Here is a 9,596-nt window from a genome sequence, read left to right as displayed (position 1 = left end):
AAGCAAGCGAGGTGGACTGGAGCTCCTTCTTCTCGGGTCTCGTCTCTCGTCCATCTGTGTGTCTCTCTCTCCCCCTCCCCCTCCCCGTCTCCGTTCCCGTGCTCCCTCTGTGCACTTTCCCGCGTCTCGACTCTCTGGGCAAGCAGGCCGGCCCCCTTTTCGGCTCCCGTGCGTTTTCCCTCCAAAAAACTTAGTTTTTTCAGCCTTTTCCCAGGGAGGCAGGCGTGGCTTTTGTGTGTGTGTGTGTGTGTGTGTGTATGTGTGTGTGTGTGTGTGTGTGTCCCCGTCCTCGCAGGCGGGCCCCTTTCGACAGCCGGGCGGTTTCCCTCCAAAAAACTTAGTATATACACCTTTTCTTCCTTTTTTTCCGGCAGGCGGGCAGGCGCGCGCGTCTGTGTGTGTGTGTGTCCCCGTCCCTCCCGAGAGAGCGCTGCCCCTTGCCTCTGCCCGCAGGTGCCGACGGTCCGCTTTCGCTTGCAGCTCGCTCGGCACAGCTGCTGCTGGTGGGAGGGGCCTAAGCTAAGGAGGCCGGCCGGCTGGCGCCCCCCTGCGGCTGCGGTCGTTGTCGGGCCGTTGACAGGAGATCCAAGAGCAGGGCCCCCGCCCGGGACTGGCGGGCAGGCAGGCGAGCAAGCAGGCAGGCAAGAGAGGGGGAGAGCGGAGTCCGGGCGGCCGGCAGCCGCGTGCGGACCGGGCTCCCGAGGCGTCGGCCTGCGCCGCTGCGCGCCAGCCGGACGCCCGCGCGCCCGCCCAAGGCCGGCGTCGGGCATCGCTTCTCGGCCTTTTGGCTAAGATCAAGTGTAGTATCTGTTCTTATCAGTTTAATATCTGATACGTCCCCCATCGGGGGACCACATATTAAACGGATTTTTGGAACAGGGAGCTGGATCAGGAGCTTGCTCCGTCCTCTCCACGCATCGGCCCGGTATTGCAGCGCCTCCGGGAGCGGTGCACCACCTTCTCTCAGCGGTGAAAAGACAGACGTAGCTAGCAAGCAAGCAAGCAAGCAAGCAAGCGAGGTGGACTGGAGCTCCTTCTTCTCGGGTCTCGTCTCTCGTCCATCTGTGTGTCTCTCTCTCCCCCTCCCCCTCCCCGTCTCCGTTCCCGTGCTCCCTCTGTGCACTTTCCCGCGTCTCGACTCTCTGGGCAAGCAGGCCGGCCCCCTTTTCGGCTCCCGTGCGTTTTCCCTCCAAAAAACTTAGTTTTTTCAGCCTTTTCCCAGGGAGGCAGGCGTGGCTTTTGTGTGTGTGTGTGTGTGTGTGTGTATGTGTGTGTGTGTGTGTGTGTGTCCCCGTCCTCGCAGGCGGGCCCCTTTCGACAGCCGGGCGGTTTCCCTCCAAAAAACTTAGTATATACACCTTTTCTTCCTTTTTTTCCGGCAGGCGGGCAGGCGCGCGCGTCTGTGTGTGTGTGTGTCCCCGTCCCTCCCGAGAGAGCGCTGCCCCTTGCCTCTGCCCGCAGGTGCCGACGGTCCGCTTTCGCTTGCAGCTCGCTCGGCACAGCTGCTGCTGGTGGGAGGGGCCTAAGCTAAGGAGGCCGGCCGGCTGGCGCCCCCCTGCGGCTGCGGTCGTTGTCGGGCCGTTGACAGGAGATCCAAGAGCAGGGCCCCCGCCCGGGACTGGCGGGCAGGCAGGCGAGCAAGCAGGCAGGCAAGAGAGGGGGAGAGCGGAGTCCGGGCGGCCGGCAGCCGCGTGCGGACCGGGCTCCCGAGGCGTCGGCCTGCGCCGCTGCGCGCCAGCCGGACGCCCGCGCGCCCGCCCAAGGCCGGCGTCGGGCATCGCTTCTCGGCCTTTTGGCTAAGATCAAGTGTAGTATCTGTTCTTATCAGTTTAATATCTGATACGTCCCCCATCGGGGGACCACATATTAAACGGATTTTTGGAACAGGGAGCTGGATCAGGAGCTTGCTCCGTCCTCTCCACGCATCGGCCCGGTATTGCAGCGCCTCCGGGAGCGGTGCACCACCTTCTCTCAGCGGTGAAAAGACAGACGTAGCTAGCAAGCAAGCAAGCAAGCAAGCAAGCGAGGTGGACTGGAGCTCCTTCTTCTCGGGTCTCGTCTCTCGTCCATCTGTGTGTCTCTCTCTCCCCCTCCCCCTCCCCGTCTCCGTTCCCGTGCTCCCTCTGTGCACTTTCCCGCGTCTCGACTCTCTGGGCAAGCAGGCCGGCCCCCTTTTCGGCTCCCGTGCGTTTTCCCTCCAAAAAACTTAGTTTTTTCAGCCTTTTCCCAGGGAGGCAGGCGTGGCTTTTGTGTGTGTGTGTGTGTGTGTGTGTATGTGTGTGTGTGTGTGTGTGTGTCCCCGTCCTCGCAGGCGGGCCCCTTTCGACAGCCGGGCGGTTTCCCTCCAAAAAACTTAGTATATACACCTTTTCTTCCTTTTTTTCCGGCAGGCGGGCAGGCGCGCGCGTCTGTGTGTGTGTGTGTCCCCGTCCCTCCCGAGAGAGCGCTGCCCCTTGCCTCTGCCCGCAGGTGCCGACGGTCCGCTTTCGCTTGCAGCTCGCTCGGCACAGCTGCTGCTGGTGGGAGGGGCCTAAGCTAAGGAGGCCGGCCGGCTGGCGCCCCCCTGCGGCTGCGGTCGTTGTCGGGCCGTTGACAGGAGATCCAAGAGCAGGGCCCCCGCCCGGGACTGGCGGGCAGGCAGGCGAGCAAGCAGGCAGGCAAGAGAGGGGGAGAGCGGAGTCCGGGCGGCCGGCAGCCGCGTGCGGACCGGGCTCCCGAGGCGTCGGCCTGCGCCGCTGCGCGCCAGCCGGACGCCCGCGCGCCCGCCCAAGGCCGGCGTCGGGCATCGCTTCTCGGCCTTTTGGCTAAGATCAAGTGTAGTATCTGTTCTTATCAGTTTAATATCTGATACGTCCCCCATCGGGGGACCACATATTAAACGGATTTTTGGAACAGGGAGCTGGATCAGGAGCTTGCTCCGTCCTCTCCACGCATCGGCCCGGTATTGCAGCGCCTCCGGGAGCGGTGCACCACCTTCTCTCAGCGGTGAAAAGACAGACGTAGCTAGCAAGCAAGCAAGCAAGCAAGCAAGCGAGGTGGACTGGAGCTCCTTCTTCTCGGGTCTCGTCTCTCGTCCATCTGTGTGTCTCTCTCTCCCCCTCCCCCTCCCCGTCTCCGTTCCCGTGCTCCCTCTGTGCACTTTCCCGCGTCTCGACTCTCTGGGCAAGCAGGCCGGCCCCCTTTTCGGCTCCCGTGCGTTTTCCCTCCAAAAAACTTAGTTTTTTCAGCCTTTTCCCAGGGAGGCAGGCGTGGCTTTTGTGTGTGTGTGTGTGTGTGTGTGTATGTGTGTGTGTGTGTGTGTGTGTCCCCGTCCTCGCAGGCGGGCCCCTTTCGACAGCCGGGCGGTTTCCCTCCAAAAAACTTAGTATATACACCTTTTCTTCCTTTTTTTCCGGCAGGCGGGCAGGCGCGCGCGTCTGTGTGTGTGTGTGTCCCCGTCCCTCCCGAGAGAGCGCTGCCCCTTGCCTCTGCCCGCAGGTGCCGACGGTCCGCTTTCGCTTGCAGCTCGCTCGGCACAGCTGCTGCTGGTGGGAGGGGCCTAAGCTAAGGAGGCCGGCCGGCTGGCGCCCCCCTGCGGCTGCGGTCGTTGTCGGGCCGTTGACAGGAGATCCAAGAGCAGGGCCCCCGCCCGGGACTGGCGGGCAGGCAGGCGAGCAAGCAGGCAGGCAAGAGAGGGGGAGAGCGGAGTCCGGGCGGCCGGCAGCCGCGTGCGGACCGGGCTCCCGAGGCGTCGGCCTGCGCCGCTGCGCGCCAGCCGGACGCCCGCGCGCCCGCCCAAGGCCGGCGTCGGGCATCGCTTCTCGGCCTTTTGGCTAAGATCAAGTGTAGTATCTGTTCTTATCAGTTTAATATCTGATACGTCCCCCATCGGGGGACCACATATTAAACGGATTTTTGGAACAGGGAGCTGGATCAGGAGCTTGCTCCGTCCTCTCCACGCATCGGCCCGGTATTGCAGCGCCTCCGGGAGCGGTGCACCACCTTCTCTCAGCGGTGAAAAGACAGACGTAGCTAGCAAGCAAGCAAGCAAGCAAGCAAGCGAGGTGGACTGGAGCTCCTTCTTCTCGGGTCTCGTCTCTCGTCCATCTGTGTGTCTCTCTCTCCCCCTCCCCCTCCCCGTCTCCGTTCCCGTGCTCCCTCTGTGCACTTTCCCGCGTCTCGACTCTCTGGGCAAGCAGGCCGGCCCCCTTTTCGGCTCCCGTGCGTTTTCCCTCCAAAAAACTTAGTTTTTTCAGCCTTTTCCCAGGGAGGCAGGCGTGGCTTTTGTGTGTGTGTGTGTGTGTGTGTGTATGTGTGTGTGTGTGTGTGTGTGTCCCCGTCCTCGCAGGCGGGCCCCTTTCGACAGCCGGGCGGTTTCCCTCCAAAAAACTTAGTATATACACCTTTTCTTCCTTTTTTTCCGGCAGGCGGGCAGGCGCGCGCGTCTGTGTGTGTGTGTGTCCCCGTCCCTCCCGAGAGAGCGCTGCCCCTTGCCTCTGCCCGCAGGTGCCGACGGTCCGCTTTCGCTTGCAGCTCGCTCGGCACAGCTGCTGCTGGTGGGAGGGGCCTAAGCTAAGGAGGCCGGCCGGCTGGCGCCCCCCTGCGGCTGCGGTCGTTGTCGGGCCGTTGACAGGAGATCCAAGAGCAGGGCCCCCGCCCGGGACTGGCGGGCAGGCAGGCGAGCAAGCAGGCAGGCAAGAGAGGGGGAGAGCGGAGTCCGGGCGGCCGGCAGCCGCGTGCGGACCGGGCTCCCGAGGCGTCGGCCTGCGCCGCTGCGCGCCAGCCGGACGCCCGCGCGCCCGCCCAAGGCCGGCGTCGGGCATCGCTTCTCGGCCTTTTGGCTAAGATCAAGTGTAGTATCTGTTCTTATCAGTTTAATATCTGATACGTCCCCCATCGGGGGACCACATATTAAACGGATTTTTGGAACAGGGAGCTGGATCAGGAGCTTGCTCCGTCCTCTCCACGCATCGGCCCGGTATTGCAGCGCCTCCGGGAGCGGTGCACCACCTTCTCTCAGCGGTGAAAAGACAGACGTAGCTAGCAAGCAAGCAAGCAAGCAAGCAAGCGAGGTGGACTGGAGCTCCTTCTTCTCGGGTCTCGTCTCTCGTCCATCTGTGTGTCTCTCTCTCCCCCTCCCCCTCCCCGTCTCCGTTCCCGTGCTCCCTCTGTGCACTTTCCCGCGTCTCGACTCTCTGGGCAAGCAGGCCGGCCCCCTTTTCGGCTCCCGTGCGTTTTCCCTCCAAAAAACTTAGTTTTTTCAGCCTTTTCCCAGGGAGGCAGGCGTGGCTTTTGTGTGTGTGTGTGTGTGTGTGTGTGTATGTGTGTGTGTGTGTGTGTGTGTCCCCGTCCTCGCAGGCGGGCCCCTTTCGACAGCCGGGCGGTTTCCCTCCAAAAAACTTAGTATATACACCTTTTCTTCCTTTTTTTCCGGCAGGCGGGCAGGCGCGCGCGTCTGTGTGTGTGTGTGTCCCCGTCCCTCCCGAGAGAGCGCTGCCCCTTGCCTCTGCCCGCAGGTGCCGACGGTCCGCTTTCGCTTGCAGCTCGCTCGGCACAGCTGCTGCTGGTGGGAGGGGCCTAAGCTAAGGAGGCCGGCCGGCTGGCGCCCCCCTGCGGCTGCGGTCGTTGTCGGGCCGTTGACAGGAGATCCAAGAGCAGGGCCCCCGCCCGGGACTGGCGGGCAGGCAGGCGAGCAAGCAGGCAGGCAAGAGAGGGGGAGAGCGGAGTCCGGGCGGCCGGCAGCCGCGTGCGGACCGGGCTCCCGAGGCGTCGGCCTGCGCCGCTGCGCGCCAGCCGGACGCCCGCGCGCCCGCCCAAGGCCGGCGTCGGGCATCGCTTCTCGGCCTTTTGGCTAAGATCAAGTGTAGTATCTGTTCTTATCAGTTTAATATCTGATACGTCCCCCATCGGGGGACCACATATTAAACGGATTTTTGGAACAGGGAGCTGGATCAGGAGCTTGCTCCGTCCTCTCCACGCATCGGCCCGGTATTGCAGCGCCTCCGGGAGCGGTGCACCACCTTCTCTCAGCGGTGAAAAGACAGACGTAGCTAGCAAGCAAGCAAGCAAGCAAGCAAGCGAGGTGGACTGGAGCTCCTTCTTCTCGGGTCTCGTCTCTCGTCCATCTGTGTGTCTCTCTCTCCCCCTCCCCCTCCCCGTCTCCGTTCCCGTGCTCCCTCTGTGCACTTTCCCGCGTCTCGACTCTCTGGGCAAGCAGGCCGGCCCCCTTTTCGGCTCCCGTGCGTTTTCCCTCCAAAAAACTTAGTTTTTTCAGCCTTTTCCCAGGGAGGCAGGCGTGGCTTTTGTGTGTGTGTGTGTGTGTATGTGTGTGTGTGTGTGTGTGTGTGTGTCCCCGTCCTCGCAGGCGGGCCCCTTTCGACAGCCGGGCGGTTTCCCTCCAAAAAACTTAGTATATACACCTTTTCTTCCTTTTTTTCCGGCAGGCGGGCAGGCGCGCGCGTCTGTGTGTGTGTGTGTCCCCGTCCCTCCCGAGAGAGCGCTGCCCCTTGCCTCTGCCCGCAGGTGCCGACGGTCCGCTTTCGCTTGCAGCTCGCTCGGCACAGCTGCTGCTGGTGGGAGGGGCCTAAGCTAAGGAGGCCGGCCGGCTGGCGCCCCCCTGCGGCTGCGGTCGTTGTCGGGCCGTTGACAGGAGATCCAAGAGCAGGGCCCCCGCCCGGGACTGGCGGGCAGGCAGGCGAGCAAGCAGGCAGGCAAGAGAGGGGGAGAGCGGAGTCCGGGCGGCCGGCAGCCGCGTGCGGACCGGGCTCCCGAGGCGTCGGCCTGCGCCGCTGCGCGCCAGCCGGACGCCCGCGCGCCCGCCCAAGGCCGGCGTCGGGCATCGCTTCTCGGCCTTTTGGCTAAGATCAAGTGTAGTATCTGTTCTTATCAGTTTAATATCTGATACGTCCCCCATCGGGGGACCACATATTAAACGGATTTTTGGAACAGGGAGCTGGATCAGGAGCTTGCTCCGTCCTCTCCACGCATCGGCCCGGTATTGCAGCGCCTCCGGGAGCGGTGCACCACCTTCTCTCAGCGGTGAAAAGACAGACGTAGCTAGCAAGCAAGCAAGCAAGCAAGCAAGCGAGGTGGACTGGAGCTCCTTCTTCTCGGGTCTCGTCTCTCGTCCATCTGTGTGTCTCTCTCTCCCCCTCCCCCTCCCCGTCTCCGTTCCCGTGCTCCCTCTGTGCACTTTCCCGCGTCTCGACTCTCTGGGCAAGCAGGCCGGCCCCCTTTTCGGCTCCCGTGCGTTTTCCCTCCAAAAAACTTAGTTTTTTCAGCCTTTTCCCAGGGAGGCAGGCGTGGCTTTTGTGTGTGTGTGTGTGTGTGTGTGTATGTGTGTGTGTGTGTGTGTGTGTCCCCGTCCTCGCAGGCGGGCCCCTTTCGACAGCCGGGCGGTTTCCCTCCAAAAAACTTAGTATATACACCTTTTCTTCCTTTTTTTCCGGCAGGCGGGCAGGCGCGCGCGTCTGTGTGTGTGTGTGTCCCCGTCCCTCCCGAGAGAGCGCTGCCCCTTGCCTCTGCCCGCAGGTGCCGACGGTCCGCTTTCGCTTGCAGCTCGCTCGGCACAGCTGCTGCTGGTGGGAGGGGCCTAAGCTAAGGAGGCCGGCCGGCTGGCGCCCCCCTGCGGCTGCGGTCGTTGTCGGGCCGTTGACAGGAGATCCAAGAGCAGGGCCCCCGCCCGGGACTGGCGGGCAGGCAGGCGAGCAAGCAGGCAGGCAAGAGAGGGGGAGAGCGGAGTCCGGGCGGCCGGCAGCCGCGTGCGGACCGGGCTCCCGAGGCGTCGGCCTGCGCCGCTGCGCGCCAGCCGGACGCCCGCGCGCCCGCCCAAGGCCGGCGTCGGGCATCGCTTCTCGGCCTTTTGGCTAAGATCAAGTGTAGTATCTGTTCTTATCAGTTTAATATCTGATACGTCCCCCATCGGGGGACCACATATTAAACGGATTTTTGGAACAGGGAGCTGGATCAGGAGCTTGCTCCGTCCTCTCCACGCATCGGCCCGGTATTGCAGCGCCTCCGGGAGCGGTGCACCACCTTCTCTCAGCGGTGAAAAGACAGACGTAGCTAGCAAGCAAGCAAGCAAGCAAGCAAGCGAGGTGGACTGGAGCTCCTTCTTCTCGGGTCTCGTCTCTCGTCCATCTGTGTGTCTCTCTCTCCCCCTCCCCCTCCCCGTCTCCGTTCCCGTGCTCCCTCTGTGCACTTTCCCGCGTCTCGACTCTCTGGGCAAGCAGGCCGGCCCCCTTTTCGGCTCCCGTGCGTTTTCCCTCCAAAAAACTTAGTTTTTTCAGCCTTTTCCCAGGGAGGCAGGCGTGGCTTTTGTGTGTGTGTGTGTGTGTGTGTATGTGTGTGTGTGTGTGTGTGTGTCCCCGTCCTCGCAGGCGGGCCCCTTTCGACAGCCGGGCGGTTTCCCTCCAAAAAACTTAGTATATACACCTTTTCTTCCTTTTTTTCCGGCAGGCGGGCAGGCGCGCGCGTCTGTGTGTGTGTGTGTCCCCGTCCCTCCCGAGAGAGCGCTGCCCCTTGCCTCTGCCCGCAGGTGCCGACGGTCCGCTTTCGCTTGCAGCTCGCTCGGCACAGCTGCTGCTGGTGGGAGGGGCCTAAGCTAAGGAGGCCGGCCGGCTGGCGCCCCCCTGCGGCTGCGGTCGTTGTCGGGCCGTTGACAGGAGATCCAAGAGCAGGGCCCCCGCCCGGGACTGGCGGGCAGGCAGGCGAGCAAGCAGGCAGGCAAGAGAGGGGGAGAGCGGAGTCCGGGCGGCCGGCAGCCGCGTGCGGACCGGGCTCCCGAGGCGTCGGCCTGCGCCGCTGCGCGCCAGCCGGACGCCCGCGCGCCCGCCCAAGGCCGGCGTCGGGCATCGCTTCTCGGCCTTTTGGCTAAGATCAAGTGTAGTATCTGTTCTTATCAGTTTAATATCTGATACGTCCCCCATCGGGGGACCACATATTAAACGGATTTTTGGAACAGGGAGCTGGATCAGGAGCTTGCTCCGTCCTCTCCACGCATCGGCCCGGTATTGCAGCGCCTCCGGGAGCGGTGCACCACCTTCTCTCAGCGGTGAAAAGACAGACGTAGCTAGCAAGCAAGCAAGCAAGCAAGCAAGCGAGGTGGACTGGAGCTCCTTCTTCTCGGGTCTCGTCTCTCGTCCATCTGTGTGTCTCTCTCTCCCCCTCCCCCTCCCCGTCTCCGTTCCCGTGCTCCCTCTGTGCACTTTCCCGCGTCTCGACTCTCTGGGCAAGCAGGCCGGCCCCCTTTTCGGCTCCCGTGCGTTTTCCCTCCAAAAAACTTAGTTTTTTCAGCCTTTTCCCAGGGAGGCAGGCGTGGCTTTTGTGTGTGTGTGTGTGTGTGTGTGTATGTGTGTGTGTGTGTGTGTGTGTCCCCGTCCTCGCAGGCGGGCCCCTTTCGACAGCCGGGCGGTTTCCCTCCAAAAAACTTAGTATATACACCTTTTCTTCCTTTTTTTCCGGCAGGCGGGCAGGCGCGCGCGTCTGTGTGTGTGTGTGTCCCCGTCCCTCCCGAGAGAGCGCTGCCCCTTGCCTCTGCCCGCAGGTGCCGACGGTCCGCTTTCGCTTGCAGCTCGCTCGGCACAGCTGCTGCTGGTGGGAGGGGCCTAAGCTAAGGA

The 9,596-nt window shown here is 63.2% G+C and overlaps 9 non-coding genes across 9 annotated transcripts; all 9 read left to right on the top strand.

The window, feature by feature from the left end:
• The first annotated feature begins 768 nt into the window (after positions 1-768).
• On the top strand, positions 769-959 carry LOC138227999 (U2 spliceosomal RNA). The gene has a single exon (XR_011185103.1). It is a non-coding gene; the product is annotated as a U2 spliceosomal RNA (small nuclear RNA).
• An 817-nt stretch (positions 960-1,776) lies between these two features.
• On the top strand, positions 1,777-1,967 carry LOC138227998 (U2 spliceosomal RNA). The gene has a single exon (XR_011185102.1). It is a non-coding gene; the product is annotated as a U2 spliceosomal RNA (small nuclear RNA).
• Positions 1,968-2,784: 817 nt separating this feature from the next.
• Positions 2,785-2,975, top strand: LOC138227997 (U2 spliceosomal RNA). Its single transcript, XR_011185101.1, has one exon. It is a non-coding gene; the product is annotated as a U2 spliceosomal RNA (small nuclear RNA).
• An 817-nt stretch (positions 2,976-3,792) lies between these two features.
• LOC138227996 (U2 spliceosomal RNA) lies at positions 3,793-3,983 on the top strand. The gene has a single exon (XR_011185100.1). It is a non-coding gene; the product is annotated as a U2 spliceosomal RNA (small nuclear RNA).
• An 817-nt stretch (positions 3,984-4,800) lies between these two features.
• On the top strand, positions 4,801-4,991 carry LOC138227995 (U2 spliceosomal RNA). Its single transcript, XR_011185099.1, has one exon. It is a non-coding gene; the product is annotated as a U2 spliceosomal RNA (small nuclear RNA).
• An 819-nt stretch (positions 4,992-5,810) lies between these two features.
• Positions 5,811-6,001, top strand: LOC138227994 (U2 spliceosomal RNA). The gene has a single exon (XR_011185098.1). It is a non-coding gene; the product is annotated as a U2 spliceosomal RNA (small nuclear RNA).
• An 815-nt stretch (positions 6,002-6,816) lies between these two features.
• Positions 6,817-7,007, top strand: LOC138227992 (U2 spliceosomal RNA). The gene has a single exon (XR_011185096.1). It is a non-coding gene; the product is annotated as a U2 spliceosomal RNA (small nuclear RNA).
• Positions 7,008-7,824: 817 nt separating this feature from the next.
• On the top strand, positions 7,825-8,015 carry LOC138227991 (U2 spliceosomal RNA). The gene has a single exon (XR_011185095.1). It is a non-coding gene; the product is annotated as a U2 spliceosomal RNA (small nuclear RNA).
• An 815-nt stretch (positions 8,016-8,830) lies between these two features.
• On the top strand, positions 8,831-9,021 carry LOC138227990 (U2 spliceosomal RNA). Its single transcript, XR_011185094.1, has one exon. It is a non-coding gene; the product is annotated as a U2 spliceosomal RNA (small nuclear RNA).
• The last annotated feature ends 575 nt before the right edge of the window (positions 9,022-9,596 follow it).

Source organism: Lepisosteus oculatus, unplaced genomic scaffold (genome assembly GCF_040954835.1).
Source record: "Lepisosteus oculatus isolate fLepOcu1 unplaced genomic scaffold, fLepOcu1.hap2 HAP2_SCAFFOLD_396, whole genome shotgun sequence".
In the NCBI taxonomy this organism is placed as follows: Eukaryota; Metazoa; Chordata; class Actinopteri; order Semionotiformes; family Lepisosteidae; genus Lepisosteus; species Lepisosteus oculatus.
Note: the sequence above shows the minus strand (reverse complement) of the source record. Positions and strands in the feature narration are given on the sequence as shown.